At 39.0% G+C, this 15,849-nt stretch overlaps 1 long non-coding RNA gene across 2 annotated transcripts in view; it reads left to right on the forward strand.

Moving 5' to 3' along the window:
• The window catches only part of LOC307065290, a 31,413-nt gene extending 16,593 nt beyond the window's left edge, over positions 1–14,820 (forward strand). For both annotated transcript variants that reach the window (XR_013811329.1, XR_013811330.1), the window contains 3 exons: positions 4,874–5,032; positions 10,598–10,851; positions 14,685–14,820. This is a non-coding gene — a long non-coding RNA (uncharacterized lncRNA). The remainder of the gene's footprint in view (positions 1–4,873; positions 5,033–10,597; positions 10,852–14,684) is intronic.
• The last annotated feature ends 1,029 nt before the right edge of the window (positions 14,821–15,849 follow it).

Genomic DNA, 15,849 nt, shown 5'->3' on the forward strand with positions numbered 1-15,849 from the left:
ATCTTGGTTGTAGGTTTTTTCCTTTCATCACTTTAAATATATCATGCCACTCCCTTCTGGCTTGTAGAGTTTCTGAGAAATCAGCTGTTAACCTTATGGGAGTTCCCTTGTATGTTGTCATTTTTCCCTTGTTGCTTTTAATAATTTTTCTTTGTCCTTAATTTTTGTCAATTTGATTACTGTGTGTCTCAGCGTGTTTCTCCTTGGGTTTATGCTGCCTGGGACTCTCTGCACTTCCTGGACTTGGGTGGCTATTTCCTTTCCCACGTTAGGGAAGTTTTCAACTATAATCTCTTCAAATATTTTTTGGGTCCTTTCTCTCTCTCTTCTCCTTCTGGGACCCCTATAATGCTAATGTTGGTGCATTTAATGTTGTCCCAGGGGTCTCTTAGGCTGTCTTCATTTCTTTTCATTCTATTTTCTTTAATCTGTTCTGCGACAGTGAATTCCACCATTCTGTCTTCCGGGTCACTTATCTGTTCTTCTGCCTCAGTTATTCTGCTATTGATTCCTTCTAGTGTATTTTTCATTTCAGTTATTGTATTGTTCATCTCTGTTTCTTTGTTCTTTGTTCCTTCTAGGTGTTCTTTAATTCTTCTAGGTCTTTGTTAAACATTTCTTGCATCTTCTCAATCTTTGCCTCCATTCTTTTTCTGAGGTCCTGGATCATCTTCACTATCACTATTCTGAATTCTTTTTCTGGAAGGTTGCCTATCTCCACTTCATTTAGTTATTTTTCTGGGTTTTATCTTGTTCCTTCATCTGGTACATAGTCCTCTGCCTTTTCATTTTGTCTGTCTTTCTGTGAATGTGCTTTTCATTACACAGGCTGCAGTATTGTAGTTCTTCTTGCTTCTGCTGTCTGCCCTTTGGTGGATGAGGCTATCTAAGAGGCTTGTGCAAACTTACTTATGGGAGGGACTGGTAGTGGGTAGAGCTGGGTGTTGCTCTGGTGGGTAGAGCTCAGTAAAACTTTACTCTGCTTGTCTGCTGATGGGTGGGGCTGAGTTCCCTCCCTGTTGATTATTTGGCCTGAGGTGACCCAGCACTGGAGGCTACAGGCTCTTTGGTGGGGCTAATGGTAGGCTCCAGGAGGGCTCATGCTAATACTTCCCAGAACTTCTGTTGCCAGTGTCCTTGTCCCCACGGTGAGCCACAGCCTCCCCCCACCTCTGCAGGAGTCCCTCCAAAACTATCAGGTAGGTCTGGTTCAGTCTCCTATGGGGTCACTGCTCCTTCCCCCTGGGTCCCAATGTCCACACTACTTTGTGTGTGCCCTCCAAGAGTGGAGCCTCTGTTTCCCCCAGTCCTGTTGAAGTCCTGCAGTCAAAGCCTGCTAGCCTTCAAAGTCTGATTCTGTCGAGGTTCCTCTGCCCGTTGCCAGAACCCCAGGCTGGGAAGCCTTATGTGGGGCTCAGAACCTTCACTCCAGTAGGTGGACTTCTGTGGTATAAGTGTTCTCCAGTTTGTGAGTCACCCACCCAGCAATTATGGGACTTGATTTTATTGTGATTGCACGCCTCGTACCGTCTCATTGCAGCTTCTCCTTTGTCTTTGGATGTGGGGCATCTTTTTTAGTGAGTTCCAGTGTCTTCCTGTCAATGTTTGTTCAACAGTTCATTGTGATTCCGGTGCTTTCGCTAGAGGGAGTAAGCGCACGTCCTTCTACTCTGCCATCTTGAACCAATCTCCTCCTACATCTGCCTCTCTGATGCATGGCTTCTGGAGTGGTGTCTAAAGGAAGCTTACCCCCAAAAGAGCTCACAACAAATTTATTCACTGTATTCCCTACTAACAGATTCACAACTAGCATTAGTGTGGTGTGTGGCCTGGTTCATTCATCGAGATGCCCTCTTCAGCCTGCCTTTGTGTGGGGTACTGTCTGACTCCCACCTGCTCAGCCCTCAGGCTATGTCTACTGGCTCCCTGGGATGTTCCAGCCAGCAGTGTGAACATCAGCTTATCCTTTGGATTTGTTTTCTAGTTCTTTCTGGTCTTCTTACTATTTTTTTCTCAGTCTAGCTTTTAAAAATATGCTTTCTGTTGTAGTGTATTTAGATTTTTCGGTAGCAGCATTTTTAGATATTCTATACTGGGAAAAGTGACTCTGAATGTTTACTCCTCAATATTGCCATCAATTATCTGAAATGCTCTTCTGTAATATTACTGTGAAACAGCTTGGATTCATGAAGACATAAATACATCACCCAACAGCAAAAGAGATTCAGGCTAGTAAGGAATGGTGGGTGTTACTGCTTTGCAGAGGCATACATTAACTAGCGCAATGCTTCTCAAAATGTCTGGGAATCATAATCTTCTGGGGAACTAGTTTAAAATGCAAATCCTAATTCCTAGCCTCCTTGAGATTGAGATACAGTAGATCCAGGGTGGAACCCAGGAATCCCCATTTAAAACAAACACCCCAAAATGCTTCTGATACAGGTTGACAGCTGATCCACTTTTGAAAAACATGAAATTAGCAGAAGGTTGGGGAAAGCATATTAATATGGAGAGAGAACTATAGAAATTACATCCATGGACTTCAGGAGATGCTTGCTCTTTGGGAGGCAAGAGCATGGACTTTGGAACCAGAGCAACTGATCTGAATCTTGTTCCATACTAATTATCCATCCAACCTTGAGTAGGAGTTGAAAACTCCTATGTGTACCTTGGTTCCCTTATGTTAGGTGAAGCTAATAATACCTTTCACATAAGGTTGGTGTAAGGATTGAATGTGATAACAGAATAGAACATCTTGTAGACTTTTTGCTAAACAAAACTTTTAAACGCATGCATTTATTTCTACTCATGCTGAAATCACACCAAATGATAATAAAGGAATACAACAAGGCATATACACTTAAGGACAAGCAGAATGGGAAGGAGACAACAGTAAACAAGAAATGTCAGACTTTGGAGACAAAAAAATGGATGGAAGCAGAGCAGACAGTTGAATGGTACTCATCAGTTGACACTAGTATGACCCTATTGGTTATTTATAGGCAGTGTCCATTCAGTGCTCATGCTCTCCTAGTGGTTAAGTATTTTCATGGTCACCCCTGGATGGAGGAATAGTAGTTGACTTGATAAGCTGAAAGTTGAACCTAAGTGCCTGAGGAAAGTGATGCCAATAGGAAGAAACCAATTTGCTCCAGAGAACACTGGAAAAGCTTAGGATTTGGCAGTACCAAACACCATGGAGAGCAGGGGTGAAGAATAAGGGTTAAAAACGGAGACAGGCTAAAAAAATGTGTTGGGGCAGATTTAGACTCAAAATTAGACTTCTTAACTACAAATCTGAAGTTAATAAGACAATGAAACAACTATTGAAAACGTAGAAGAAAAAAAGTTTTTCAATGAAGTATTCTATATCAAATTAAATATCAATCAAGACATTTTCAGACATAAAAGGTCTAAAAAGTTTTATTTCCTATGATTTCTATCTCAAGAAGTTACTGGATAATGTGCTTTATGAAATGGGCAAGTAAACCAGGATAAAGGAAGACACATAAGGGCAGGAAATGAGGACTCCAATATCGAAGAGAAACAGAAGGAATTCCCAATGGATGCAGAAGGGAAGTGCCAGGACAACTGTGCATAAGGCCTTGATTGGAGCAGGACAATAGACAGCTCTGGGAAAAAGTCCCCTCAGCCCCCAAAAATGGAATTGATAGATCATCGGATACATTTGACCATGACAAAAATAATATTAAGAGAGATTTTACAATGATTTTGAGAGTTTGGAAATAACAATTGTAAATACATTGAAAACTAGAACAAGGCAATTAATAACTCCAGGAAAAACAAAATTTGCACAAAAAATCCCATCATGATCATAGGCCTCTTTGGCTCAGTAGTAAACAAAATTGTCATATACCTTACTGAGAGCATGGGGGAAAGAAATGAAGGAAGTGAGGCTGAATTCTCATTGTCCATAATAGGAAGCTAGTAAAATGCTGTCTGAAATAGAGAAATCAAGAAATAGTAGCATAAGGATTTTATTTATAATTTTGGATGTAAATATTAGAAGAAATTTAAATGAACTGAGGTAGTTTCCTCTGGGGAACAGGATGGCACTAGAGAAGGGTGAAACGGGATTCTGTTCTTCATTAGAAGTCTTGTAGTACTATTTCCTTTTTTTAATATAAATTTATTTATTTATTGGCTGTGTTGGGTCTTTGCTGCTGTTCGCAGTCTCTGTCTAGTTGCAGCGAGTAGGGGGCTACTCTTCGTTGCGGTGCATGGGCTTCTCGTTGCGGTGGCTTCTCGTTGCAGAGCATGGGCTCTAGGTGCGTGGGCTTCAGTAGTCGTGGCACCTGGGCTCAGTAGTTGTGGCTCGCGGGCTCTAGAGTGCAGGCTTGGTAGTTGTGGTGCACAGGCTTAGTTGCTCCAAGCCATGTGGGATCTTCCCGGACCAGGGCTCAAACCCATGTCCCCTGCATTGGCAGGCGGATTCTTAACCACTGTGCCACCAGGGAAGCCCATACTATTTGCTTTTTAAAATTTATGTACAAGTATGACTTTAATGACAATGATTAATTTAAAATATAAATGCTCTTCATATATAGATATACATATACAGTGCTTGTCACTGGTAAATACTTATTAGTTGGTAATTATTTTTATTGTTTGTGGTGAACTGTAGGTGAGAACTAGGACACACTCAGAGGTTCTCCAGAATTTCTCTAGGAGAGATTCAGAGGCAGCAATCAGATTGACAAGTGGGGGTAGTGGGTTGAATTGTGGTTCCAAAAATATATGCCCCAGTCCTAGCCCACATATCTGTGAATGTGACCTTACATGGAAGTAGGGTCTCTGCAGATGTATAATAATTAAATTAAGGATCTCAAGATGAAATCATTCTGAATTTAAGGTGCACCCTAAATCCAGTGATGAATGGCCTTATAAGGAACAGAAAAGGAGAAGAACAGAGAGATACAGAAGGGAAGGCCATGTGAAGATGAAGGCAGAGACTGGAGTGATGCATCTACAAACCAAGAAACACTAAGAATTGCCAGCAGCCACCAGCTAGGTGAGATGCATGGAACAGTCTCTCCCCCAGAGACTCCAGAAGGAATCCACCATTACCAACATCTTGATTTTAGACTTCTGGCTTCCAGAACTGTGAGAGAATAAATTTCTGTTGTTTTAAGGCACTCAGTTTGTGGGAACTTATTACAGCAGACCTAGAAAACTAACTCAGTGGGGTTAGCAGATAGGTCTGGAACTTCATTTGTAGAGCACGCATCTCATTCTTTAGATTGTATATTTTTGGGGAATTTGATGGGGTCAGCGTAGGAGATTATGGGGGTGACTAAAGCCTCCTTATACTGTCCTTTGGCACTGCCACTGGTAGATCCCGGTTGGATGAGTCAATGAAATAAATGTGTTTTATTATTTTTTCCAGCTTTATTGAAATATAATTGACATATAACATTGTATAAGTTTAAGATGTACAAGTGTTGATTTGAAATGCTTATTACAAAATGATTACCACCATGGAATTAGCTAACACCTGCATCACATCACATAATGATCATTTCTTTTTTGTGGTGAGAACATTTGCGATCTACTTTATTAGCAACTGTCAAGTATATAATAGAGTATTATTAACTATAATCACCATGCTCTACCTTAGATCCCCAGAACTTATTCATCCTGTAACTGGTATTTTGTACCCTTTGACCCATACCTCCTTTCCCCACCCACCCCTTCAGCCCCTGGTCATCACCATTCTAGTCTGTTTCTATGAGTTCAGGTTTTTTTAGATTTCACATATAAGTGATATCATATACTATCTGTCTTTCTCTGCCTGACCTATTTCACTGTAAAAAAAATTGTATTTTAAAGTGATTTCAGATGCATACGTTCATGTTATGAAATGTATTTTGGGGACAGCAACATTTCTACACCACTATGTGGTAAAGGGCTTGAATGTTTCCCTATTTCATCAAAGAGGCAGATGTGAAACCAAGAGAAGAAATAGGTCTCCTCTGAGCCCATCCTTTTAGAAAACTTAATGAGACTGGGCTACAATAAGGTGTCATTCATTGACATTCCACTTCTCTGTTTTAGGACTGGCTTCCTAATACTTGAAATTAAATGAGTAATCTCTTTTTCCATCCTGTTCTTTGCTTTCCTAATTTACCTTTTCTCCTTAGTCTCATTTCTTTTAGCTGTCCTGGCCATACCTTTAATGACTCACAGAAAATTAGCCCACACCAAAAAAATGGTAAACTTAAGATTTCAAAAATAGTGCTTGGAAATTTTCTTGAAATTTTACTCGATTTTTTTTTTTAACATAGAAATTCATTTGATAGATGCCGTGAGCTCAAATTCTGTTTCCAAATGTCTCAAATAAACCCATGTTTCTCCATCTCTAGCCCGACTAAGGCCATGCCCATCACTCCAAAACTTTGCTTAGGAGATTTGTCTGCTTCTTCCTTTATATACTTCCATCTCCTCCCCTGAAACAATGGACAGTATAAATTGGCCTCCTAAAATCATTAGTTGGATGCACTTATCTTAAGATAAAATCTACCTTTTTTTTTTTTTTGGCTGAGCAGCTTGTGGGGTCTTAGTTCCTCGGACCCTCGACAGTGAAAGCACAGAGTCCTAACCACTGGACCACCAGGGAATTCCCAAATCTAGCATTCTTAATGCAGCCTACTAAACTCTGCATAATCTGACCCCTGCCATCTTCACAGCCTCATCTTCTACTATTGAGTTGGCCAAAAGGTTCGTTCTGTTTTTTCTGTAAGATGGCTGTAGTAGTGCTTAGTTGTCTTTAAATTCATTCGAAACAATTTTGTTATATTGTACTGTGACAGCTGTCATATCAGCAACATGCATTGAAAAAAACATCAAAATTGGTGAATTTTTGTGTAACCATTTTAATATTGAAGATGGAAGGAAAAAAGCAACATTTTTGGCATATTATGCCTCATTATTCCAAGAAAGGTAAAAATGCAACTGAAATGCAAAAAAAGTTTTGTGTAGTGTATGGAGAAGGTGCTGTGACTGAGCGAACGTGTCAAAAGTGGTTTGCGAAGTTTTGTGCTGGAGATTTCTTGCTGGATGATGTTCCATGGTCAGGTAGGCCAGTTGAAGTTGATAGCGATCAAATCGAGACATTAATGGAGAACAATCAATGTTATACCACGCGGGAGGTTGCCGACATACTCAAAATATCCAAATCAAGCGTTGAAAATCATTTGCATCAGCTTGGTTATGTTCATCACTTTGATGTTTGGGCTCCCCATAAGTTAACCAAAAAAAAACCTTTTTGACCATGTTTTCACATGCAATTCTCTACTTCAACATACTGAAAACATTCCGTTTTTAAAACAAATTGTGACGGGTGATGAAAAGTGGATACTGTACAATAATGTGGAACGGAGGAGATCGTGGGGCAAGTGAAATGAACAACCACAAACCACACCAAAGGCCAGTCTTCATCCAAAGAAGGTGATGCTGTGTATATGGTGGGATTGGAAGGGAGTCCTCTATTACGAACTCCTTCCGGAAAACCAAACGATTAATTCCAACAAGTACTGCTCCCCATTAGAACACCTGGAAGCAGCACTCAACGAAAAGCGCCTGGAATTAGTCAACAGAAAACGCATAATCTTCCATCAGGATAACGCAAGACCACATGTTTCTTTGATGAGCAGGCAAAATCTGTTACAGCTTGGCTGGAAAGTTCTGATTCCTCCACTGTATTCACCAGACATTGCGCCTTTGGATTTCAATTTATTTCAGTCTTTACAAAATTCTCTTAATGGAGAAAATTTCAATTCCCAGGAGACTGTAAAAGGCACCCGGCACAGTTCTTTGGTCAAAAAGATTAAAAGTTTTGGGAAGATGGAATTATGAAGTTGCCCGAAAAATGGCAGAAGGTAGTGGAATAAAACAGTGAATACGTTGTTCATTAAAGTTCTTGGTGAAAATGAAAAACGTATCTTTTAGTTTTACTTAAAAACTGAAGGAACTTTTTGGTCCACCCAATACTATTCCCTTCAAATATTATGCTCCAGCCACATAGCTTTCACTTCGCTCCTCTAATACATCAACTATTTTCCTCCTAAGGCCTTTGCATGTGCTGTTCCTTTTACTTAGTATGCTCTTTTCTCCAATCTTTTCTTCTGTAACTATAGCTACATTTCACTTGCTTTGTTTATAGATTAACTCTAGAAATTAAAAACCAATCAATAACATTTAAGAAATGATTATGTATATGTAAGTCATTATAAAAACAAGTAGTAAGATTGGGCCTATTAAAAAAAAATTCCACTCTTAGGTATTTACCCAAGAGAAATAAAAACATATGTCCACAAATGACTTATACTTAAATATTTTTAGGGCTCTATTCATGATAGCACCAAGCTGGAAACAAACCAAATTCTGTCAACAGAAGAATGGACAAACATACTGGGTTATATTTGTGTAATGGACTACTACTCAACAATAAAAAAGAATAAGCCACTAGTGCATGCAACAACTTGAACCTCCAAAACATTTTATTAAACAAAAGAAGCCAGACATAGAAGAGGATATATTGTATGATTCCATTTATGAAAAGTTCAAGGGCAGGTAAATAAATACTGTAGCAACAGAAATGAGAACAACCATTGTCTTTGGGGGGGGTGTGGCGGGGCAGGGAGAGGCATTGGCTTGAAAGAGAGGAAAGGAACTTCTGGGGTAGTGGGGCTGCTCTGTATCTTGCTTTGAGTAATGGGGTTACACAGGTATACACATTTGTCAAGACAAACTGTACACTGAAGATATGTGCATTTTATTGTGTATGAAATACAGTGTAATTAAAGAACAATGCAATCTTATATTTTTGTAATCTAGCTGCTCAAAGAGACTTTTCAATAATCAAGTCCAATGCTTCATTTTATTTTCTTTCTAGCTTCTTTCACCTCTTCTGAATCACACTCAAATGTCATGTATGTTAATAATGTGAGAGGTTATCAGGCCTCCCTCCAGATCCATAGACTTATTTTACCCATGGCATTATGATTCCAGACATCTCATCCCCACACCTACATCAGATCAGAAGTAGCTGAAAAGTACACTGGAAGGCACACTGGTAATAGTGACACCCTGACAAGGAAGGAGAAAAAGAAAAACTAGAAGTATGACCTAAGATGGGACTTCCCTTACTGTTCAGTGGCTAAGACTCCGCGCTTCCACTGCAGGAGCTCTGGGTTTGATCCCTGGTCAGGGAACTAAGATCCCACATGCCAGCATTGCACGGTCAAAAAAAAAAAAAAAAAAAAAAAAAAAGTATGACCTAAGAATCCAAAAAGAGTGTGAACCTGGGATAAATGAAACAAAATCAGACTATGGTATACATTTCCTTAGCCGTAGGGCATCACATTTTATAATATGGTTCATCCGGAAACATTAACTCGTATGCAGTATATTCTATTTTAAAGGCAAAGAAGGGTAAATACACGAACATTTCATAGAGAACAGTTTAAATCATATTTTTGTTTTGGCACACGAAAGGATAAATTTTCAGATAGCCAGATAAATCCAGTCAGGAATGAAAGCCACTCCCTGCTAGAACAAGGACTGGTCGCAAAGGAGCCACCTTTGGGCAGATGGCTACTGTTAAACCACTTGGTGGAGCCCCAGAGGGTCATGTAATCCCAATAAGCTCTGATTTGACACCATTACCACCAACATGGAATTTCCTGAACGCTGTAAGGAGGCTGAGAAATGCTGCAAGCATGTGCTTTGGGCCACATGGTTGTGAAAACTCCATAGGGGAAGACCCATGAAAATGTCGTGCTAGCTCTTCTGAACGTAAATCATTCTAAATGGGCTCGTAGAGCGCTTTCTGAGTAATTTCCACTCTACAGAGATTTGATTGCAGAAAATTTCCGGTAAACTTAAAACTCAATTTCCTATAACACTTAGAAAGTGTACCAAGCTGGGCACTTGTACCAGGGCAAGTGTACCAAGTATTAAAAACACTGGGTTTTTGTTCAATTGAGGGAGGCCCTTGATGAGTAGTAGAACTTTGAAATTTTGGGAAAAAAAGAAAGGTAGATAGATAAAGAAGATGGACATTTCTGATCGTCAGTGACTAAAGAAAACCTTGCTGAACTTGGAAAGTATAAAGAAAGAGGGAATACCTCCTAGTTTGAGGTGTTGTATCCTTGAGTTCAGATTCATGCTTGAATTGGATGCCATGTATCCTCAGGGATGAAGGGCCCACGGGAGAATGAGAAAAGTGGGGGGAATGCTGCTGGAAGGAGAGAACATGGAATGTCCTAGTGGTCAAGAGGAATGCGTGTGTGGGTGTGTGGGAGGATATCAGGGGAAAAGAACACTGCAAAGCTGATTTGTTTTTTAACTGCCAAAGCATTCCTGGGACATTCTTCCTAGATGCTGGGATTAGAGAGGTGGGAACTTTCAACAATATGTTTATCCAAGTACAAGCATTAAAAAATTTTTTTTGGCAGATGTATTTTTTAATTCTAAAAGGAAAATGGTGACATTAAGGCAACTTTGAAACAAAATGACTTCTCATAATTCCACTACTCTTTAACAGCTAATATTCTATTTCTGTGTTTTCTTCTAGACTAAAACTCTCTTTCTTAAGCAATACTTTTGGGCAAGTAAGTTTCCTCTTGGCATGATCTCTATTGAAGCAGCTTCTGACTCCTAACAAGCTGGGAACAATCCTCCAGTCCTGTATCATTCTGCTTCAAATTGGAAACTTGAACTGCAGAGGTGAATTACCTGCAATTATCACTTCATGACTGTTTTTAAGAGTCCCCCTTTCAACATCTGCTGCATGCGGTCTGTGGAAGTAAAGGAAGTCAAGCACTGGGGGTAAGAAAGCAATTCTATAGTTCTCTAGAATGGGTTTAGGGATCATCCATCCTAACTCTCTGTTTAGTAAGAAAAATGAGGCCCAGAAAGTCCACAGAACTAATAAATGTTGTAGCTGAGATTGGACTCAAGCTCTTAAAAAAACAAAACATTTAAATTTTAAATAATTTTAGATTTATAGAAAAAAATTTAAAATAGCACATAGACAGTTCAAGTCTACCCTCATCCAACTCCCCCTATGTTAACAATTACACAACCATAGTTCAGTTATCAAAACCAGAAAATTAATATTGATATAATACTATTAATTAAACTACACACCTTATTTGAATTTCATCAATTTTCCCTTTAGTATCTTTTGGTCTGTCATTCTGGGATCCAGTCCAGAAGCTCACATTGCATTGAATCATTATGTCTCCTTAGTTTCTTCCAATCTGGGAGAGTTACTCAATCTTTGTCTTCCATGACCTTGAAACTTTTGAAGCGTACTGGCCAGGTATTTTGTAGAATGTCTCTCAATTGGGGTTTGTCTGATGCTTCCCCACGATTAGATTGTGGTTGTATATTTTTGGCAAGAACCACACAGAGGGAAAGTGTCTTTCTCAGTGCATTATAAGAGAAAATACACAATGTTGGTATGTCCTATTACTGCTGATATTATCCTTGATCACTTGGTTAAGGTGGTATCGGCCAGGTTTCTCCACTGTCAACTTACTATTTTTCCCTTTGTAACTGATGAATATCTTAGTGGATATTTAGTGAGACTATGCCAATATCCTAATTTTCCTCAAACTTTCCATCAATGGATCTTGCCTGCAGCAATTATTATTGTGATGTTTACCTAGTAGTGATTTTGTCATAGACAGATGGATAGACATAGATATAGATATGTATGGACTCATGGATATTTATTTAATCCTATGGATCATAACCCCATATTATCCTTATTTACTTTGTTGCTCAAATTGTTCCACCTTTGGCCATTGGGGACTCCTTGAGGTTGACTCCTATATCCTTTTGTCAGGCCTCATCATTGTGGGCATTCTGTATTTTCTGACACAAGACTTTCCAGGCTCGATTAGATTCTCCCTACCCCAGCCCTAGAATCAACCACTTCTCTGAGGAACCCTCTGAACCAAGACCTTTTGATATAAACCTCTCATGCCCCTTCCACCAGCTCATGTTATATCTTAAACACTGTTGACTTGAACCCTTTGTACACTTTTCTTGGAAATATACTCTACGGGTAGGTGAAGTTTGTACTGGTTGGGTTTGGTCCAGTCATTCAGCATCGCTTTGTGGTTACTCCCGATGCTTCTCTGTCCACTTTAATTGTCCCACAGGGATGAGCCAGGCATGAGGTGGCAGGAGGCTGAGAAGACAGAGAAGTGGATTGGAGTGTAGATAAGGGGATAATGTAGATAGAGATGAAGATATGGAGAGGGAGCTTGGGAGACTCAAATATACACATCTAAATTCTTCCTGCTTCACAACTACACAAATAAAACACACACACACACACACACACACACACACACACAAATTTCAAAAAAGGAAGTTAGAAATTTTGAAGTTTTAAGTTTTCTAGCGCTTGATCCACTCTGCCTGTGGGGAAGGTGCTCTTTGCGACTTTGGCTTCTCTTCCTTCTCTCTCTTTCTCTCTCACATTGCCTCTAGCAGCTGTCCAGGCTGATTTATAGGGTCATAGCAAGTCGGCTTCTGGCTGAGTCTCACACGCTCATTGAGTATGTGTTATGACACTCCCTGTGTTAGGGGATGGATAAAGTTACCCATATGGATGTTAACCGAAAACAGAGCTAAGTTCGCAGTGGAAATTAAGAGGCACACTGGAAACAGAAACTTGAAAATTCTAGGTTTCTAATCATTTGCATGAAATAATAGGACTTAAAAAACAACTTAGAAAACTATTCCAAATAGATGAATATGTATCATGTTGTAAATACCTGCAGTAAAGCCCATGTTCCATTCCAGGATTCAAGAACACTGAAGGGTAGTGGCTGCAGTTTCTTGGGGTTTGGTATGAGTGTGGGGTTGTTTTTCTGCTATATGAATAGTTATTCTATTTTTTTAATTTGTAACTTTCTACAAACGACACTACACTTTTTTCTACATACTTGTCCCTGGGTGTGCGTGTGTGAAGGAGAGAGAGATTGAAAGAGAAGGAGAAGGAGAGAGAGGGAGAAGAAGAGGGAGAGCAAGAGACATGACACACTAGTTTCTTACTTGTACAGGAATTTTAATACATGTCGGCACAAATCTGAGACTGACTCATTTGGCAGGAAGAACAAATTCACACACCAGAGTAAACAGAGAATGAGGTGAGGTCTCAAGAATAGGGGAAGGGTGGGGAGGCACTCTACAGTTTAAGATATGGATAGAGGTGCTTTATTAAAATTATTTTCAGTTTCTGATAGTCACGTTGCACTTTTATCCTGACCTCCGCAGGACTTGTCTTAAATGATTTAGGAAATTTCATCCTTCCCTCTGATCGCTCAATCCTTTAGCCATCGAGTCCAACATATTCTACCTCTTGTGCATCTTGTAGGCCACATCATCTCCTTTCTGTCCCCACGTGTACTCACTTGGTTCGGGCCTTCACCAAGTGTTGTCTAGACTATTGCTCAAGTTTTCTTTCCATCTTTGAATGTCTCTGAATTATTCACCCCTTAAAACTCATTCCAGGCATTTCTTCCTACCCCATCAGAGCTAGCTGTTTCTTTCTTGAGGCCACCCCTGAACCTTGGGTTAACTCATTCTATCATTCTGCTCCAACTGTATTGTAACTGCCAGTGTATATACTCATTTCCCTACTAGACCAAGGCTGTGGGCTCCTTGAGGACTGGGATTGTGTCTACGTTCCCAATGGGGTTTATTTCTATATCCCCGATGCCTGGCAGTGTTGGGCACACTCGGTGCTTGATAAATGCTTGGTCAGTGAATGAAAAAAATAAACAAATGACCAGGTGAATAAATGAAGGAGTCCACTCAGTTCACCAATGAACTATTTTTAACTAGTAAACTCCTCACCATCAACCCCAAGCAAATGTTTCTCCCTGGAGCTGACAATTCATAACAAATCATATGATGGAAGATTATATCCTTTAAGATGACATCTGCAGGCAATAGTTTCTCCTCTACAGCTAGCAATCTTCTCAAGATAAGTTAGTTTTACTTTTTTGAAGGCATTTGTAATTATTATGCCTCATATCGCCATCTAGTGAAGCAAACTGGTAATACAGCAATTAAGCTATTTATGCATGAATGTGAGAAACACACTTGTGAAAAATCCTTTATAGAAAATGATCCTTCCTTCTCCAGGTTCAAAAACCTTCAATTGTGTCTACTTTGTACTTTCTAGAGTTCAGCAACTTTTTTCTTGCCAAAATAACATTTCTAGATATCTGAATGGTGTCACGCCACTGGAAAATAATGTGGATATATGGAAAACATTTACAGCTGTCCTTTGTTTCACGGCCTTTAAATCAAAGAGCCACTGATATTTATTAACACAGAATGTTATTTTAGATATGTTATAGAATAAAATTTTTGTAAGCTATGCAAACAATCCCAGCAATTTAATTTAATTAATATTTATTGAGTGGTTTTTAGTGATCAAAATGTGCTTCAAAGTAAGTATCATTTCACGATGATACCCATCTTTGTAAAGCTTAAAAGTAAATACTATAACAATATAGTGTATTGTTTAAATATCTGTCTTTTTGTTTTTTTTCCTAACATCTTTATTGGAGTATAATTGCTTTACAATGTTGTGTTAGTTTCTGCTGTTGTCTCTCTTTTATCTATCTATCTAGACTGTAAAGAAAAGCAAGGGGGTCATGAACATAAAAACCTTCAGAAGAATGGTCACCTCAATGGAGAGACAAGGGGAATGAATAAGAGGAGAACCCCCAGTAGCTTCCACAGGATTAAAAATGTTTTTGTTCTATGTGAGGTCATGGATTTTTATTTTATTGCTTGCTTCATAATTTAGATGCACATACTTTTTTTTTTTTTTTTTTTTTTTTTTTTTTTTTTTTTTTTGCGGTATGCGGGCCTCTCACTGTTGTGGCCTCTCCCGTTGCGGAGCACAGGCTCCGGATGCGCAGGCTCAGCGGCCATGGCTCACGGGCCCAGCCGCTCCGCGGCATATGGGATCCTCCCGGACCGGGGCACGAACCCGTATCCCCTGCATTGGCAGGCGGACTCCCAACCACTGCGCCACCAGGGAGGCCCTAGATGCACATACTTTTGATCCAGTAATGCCACTTTTGAGAATTCTTCTTATAGAAACAAAACACCAGTATACAAGTATATGCATTAAAAAAAAGGGAGAAGAAAGAAAGAAAAAGTAAAATAAAGAAATGAATACAGTTACCACATAAGCTTCACGTATACTCTACTTTTGGACTCATCTAAGTGTGATGCATATTCATTTTTCATAAAAACAAAATTTGATCATAAATATGATAAGCATTATCATATGATATGCTTCAATAAAAACTTTTTTAAAACTTAAAAAAACTTTCAGTGATATTTTAACAAACGTAGTTTGTTATAAATAAGTACATATGCATAATTATAGTAAGGTTATTATGCTAATAAAAGAACATTGAATATGACGAAGTGGAGAATGCCTGGTAGCATAAAAAAGAAGTAAATGAATTACAATGCTTTCATATGGGGATTTAAGAGCATTTAAGAACATGTTTTCTAGTATTTTCTTCAGCCTAAAACTTTAGTATGTTTTGGTAGCTGTTCCTCCAACAATATTTTATCTTATTTATTTAATTTTTAATTTTTAAGGTTTTTATATATCTTTATTTTTATTGAGGTATAGTTGGTATACAATATTATAGGAGTTTCAGGTGTACAACATAGTGATTCAATTTTTAAAGGTTATACTCCATTTATAATTATTATAAAATATGGGTTATATTCCCTGTGTTGTACAATATATCCTTGTAGCTTATTCATTTT

This window comes from Hyperoodon ampullatus (assembly GCF_949752795.1).
Source record: "Hyperoodon ampullatus genome assembly, chromosome: 16".
NCBI classification, from domain to species: domain Eukaryota; kingdom Metazoa; phylum Chordata; class Mammalia; order Artiodactyla; family Ziphiidae; genus Hyperoodon; species Hyperoodon ampullatus.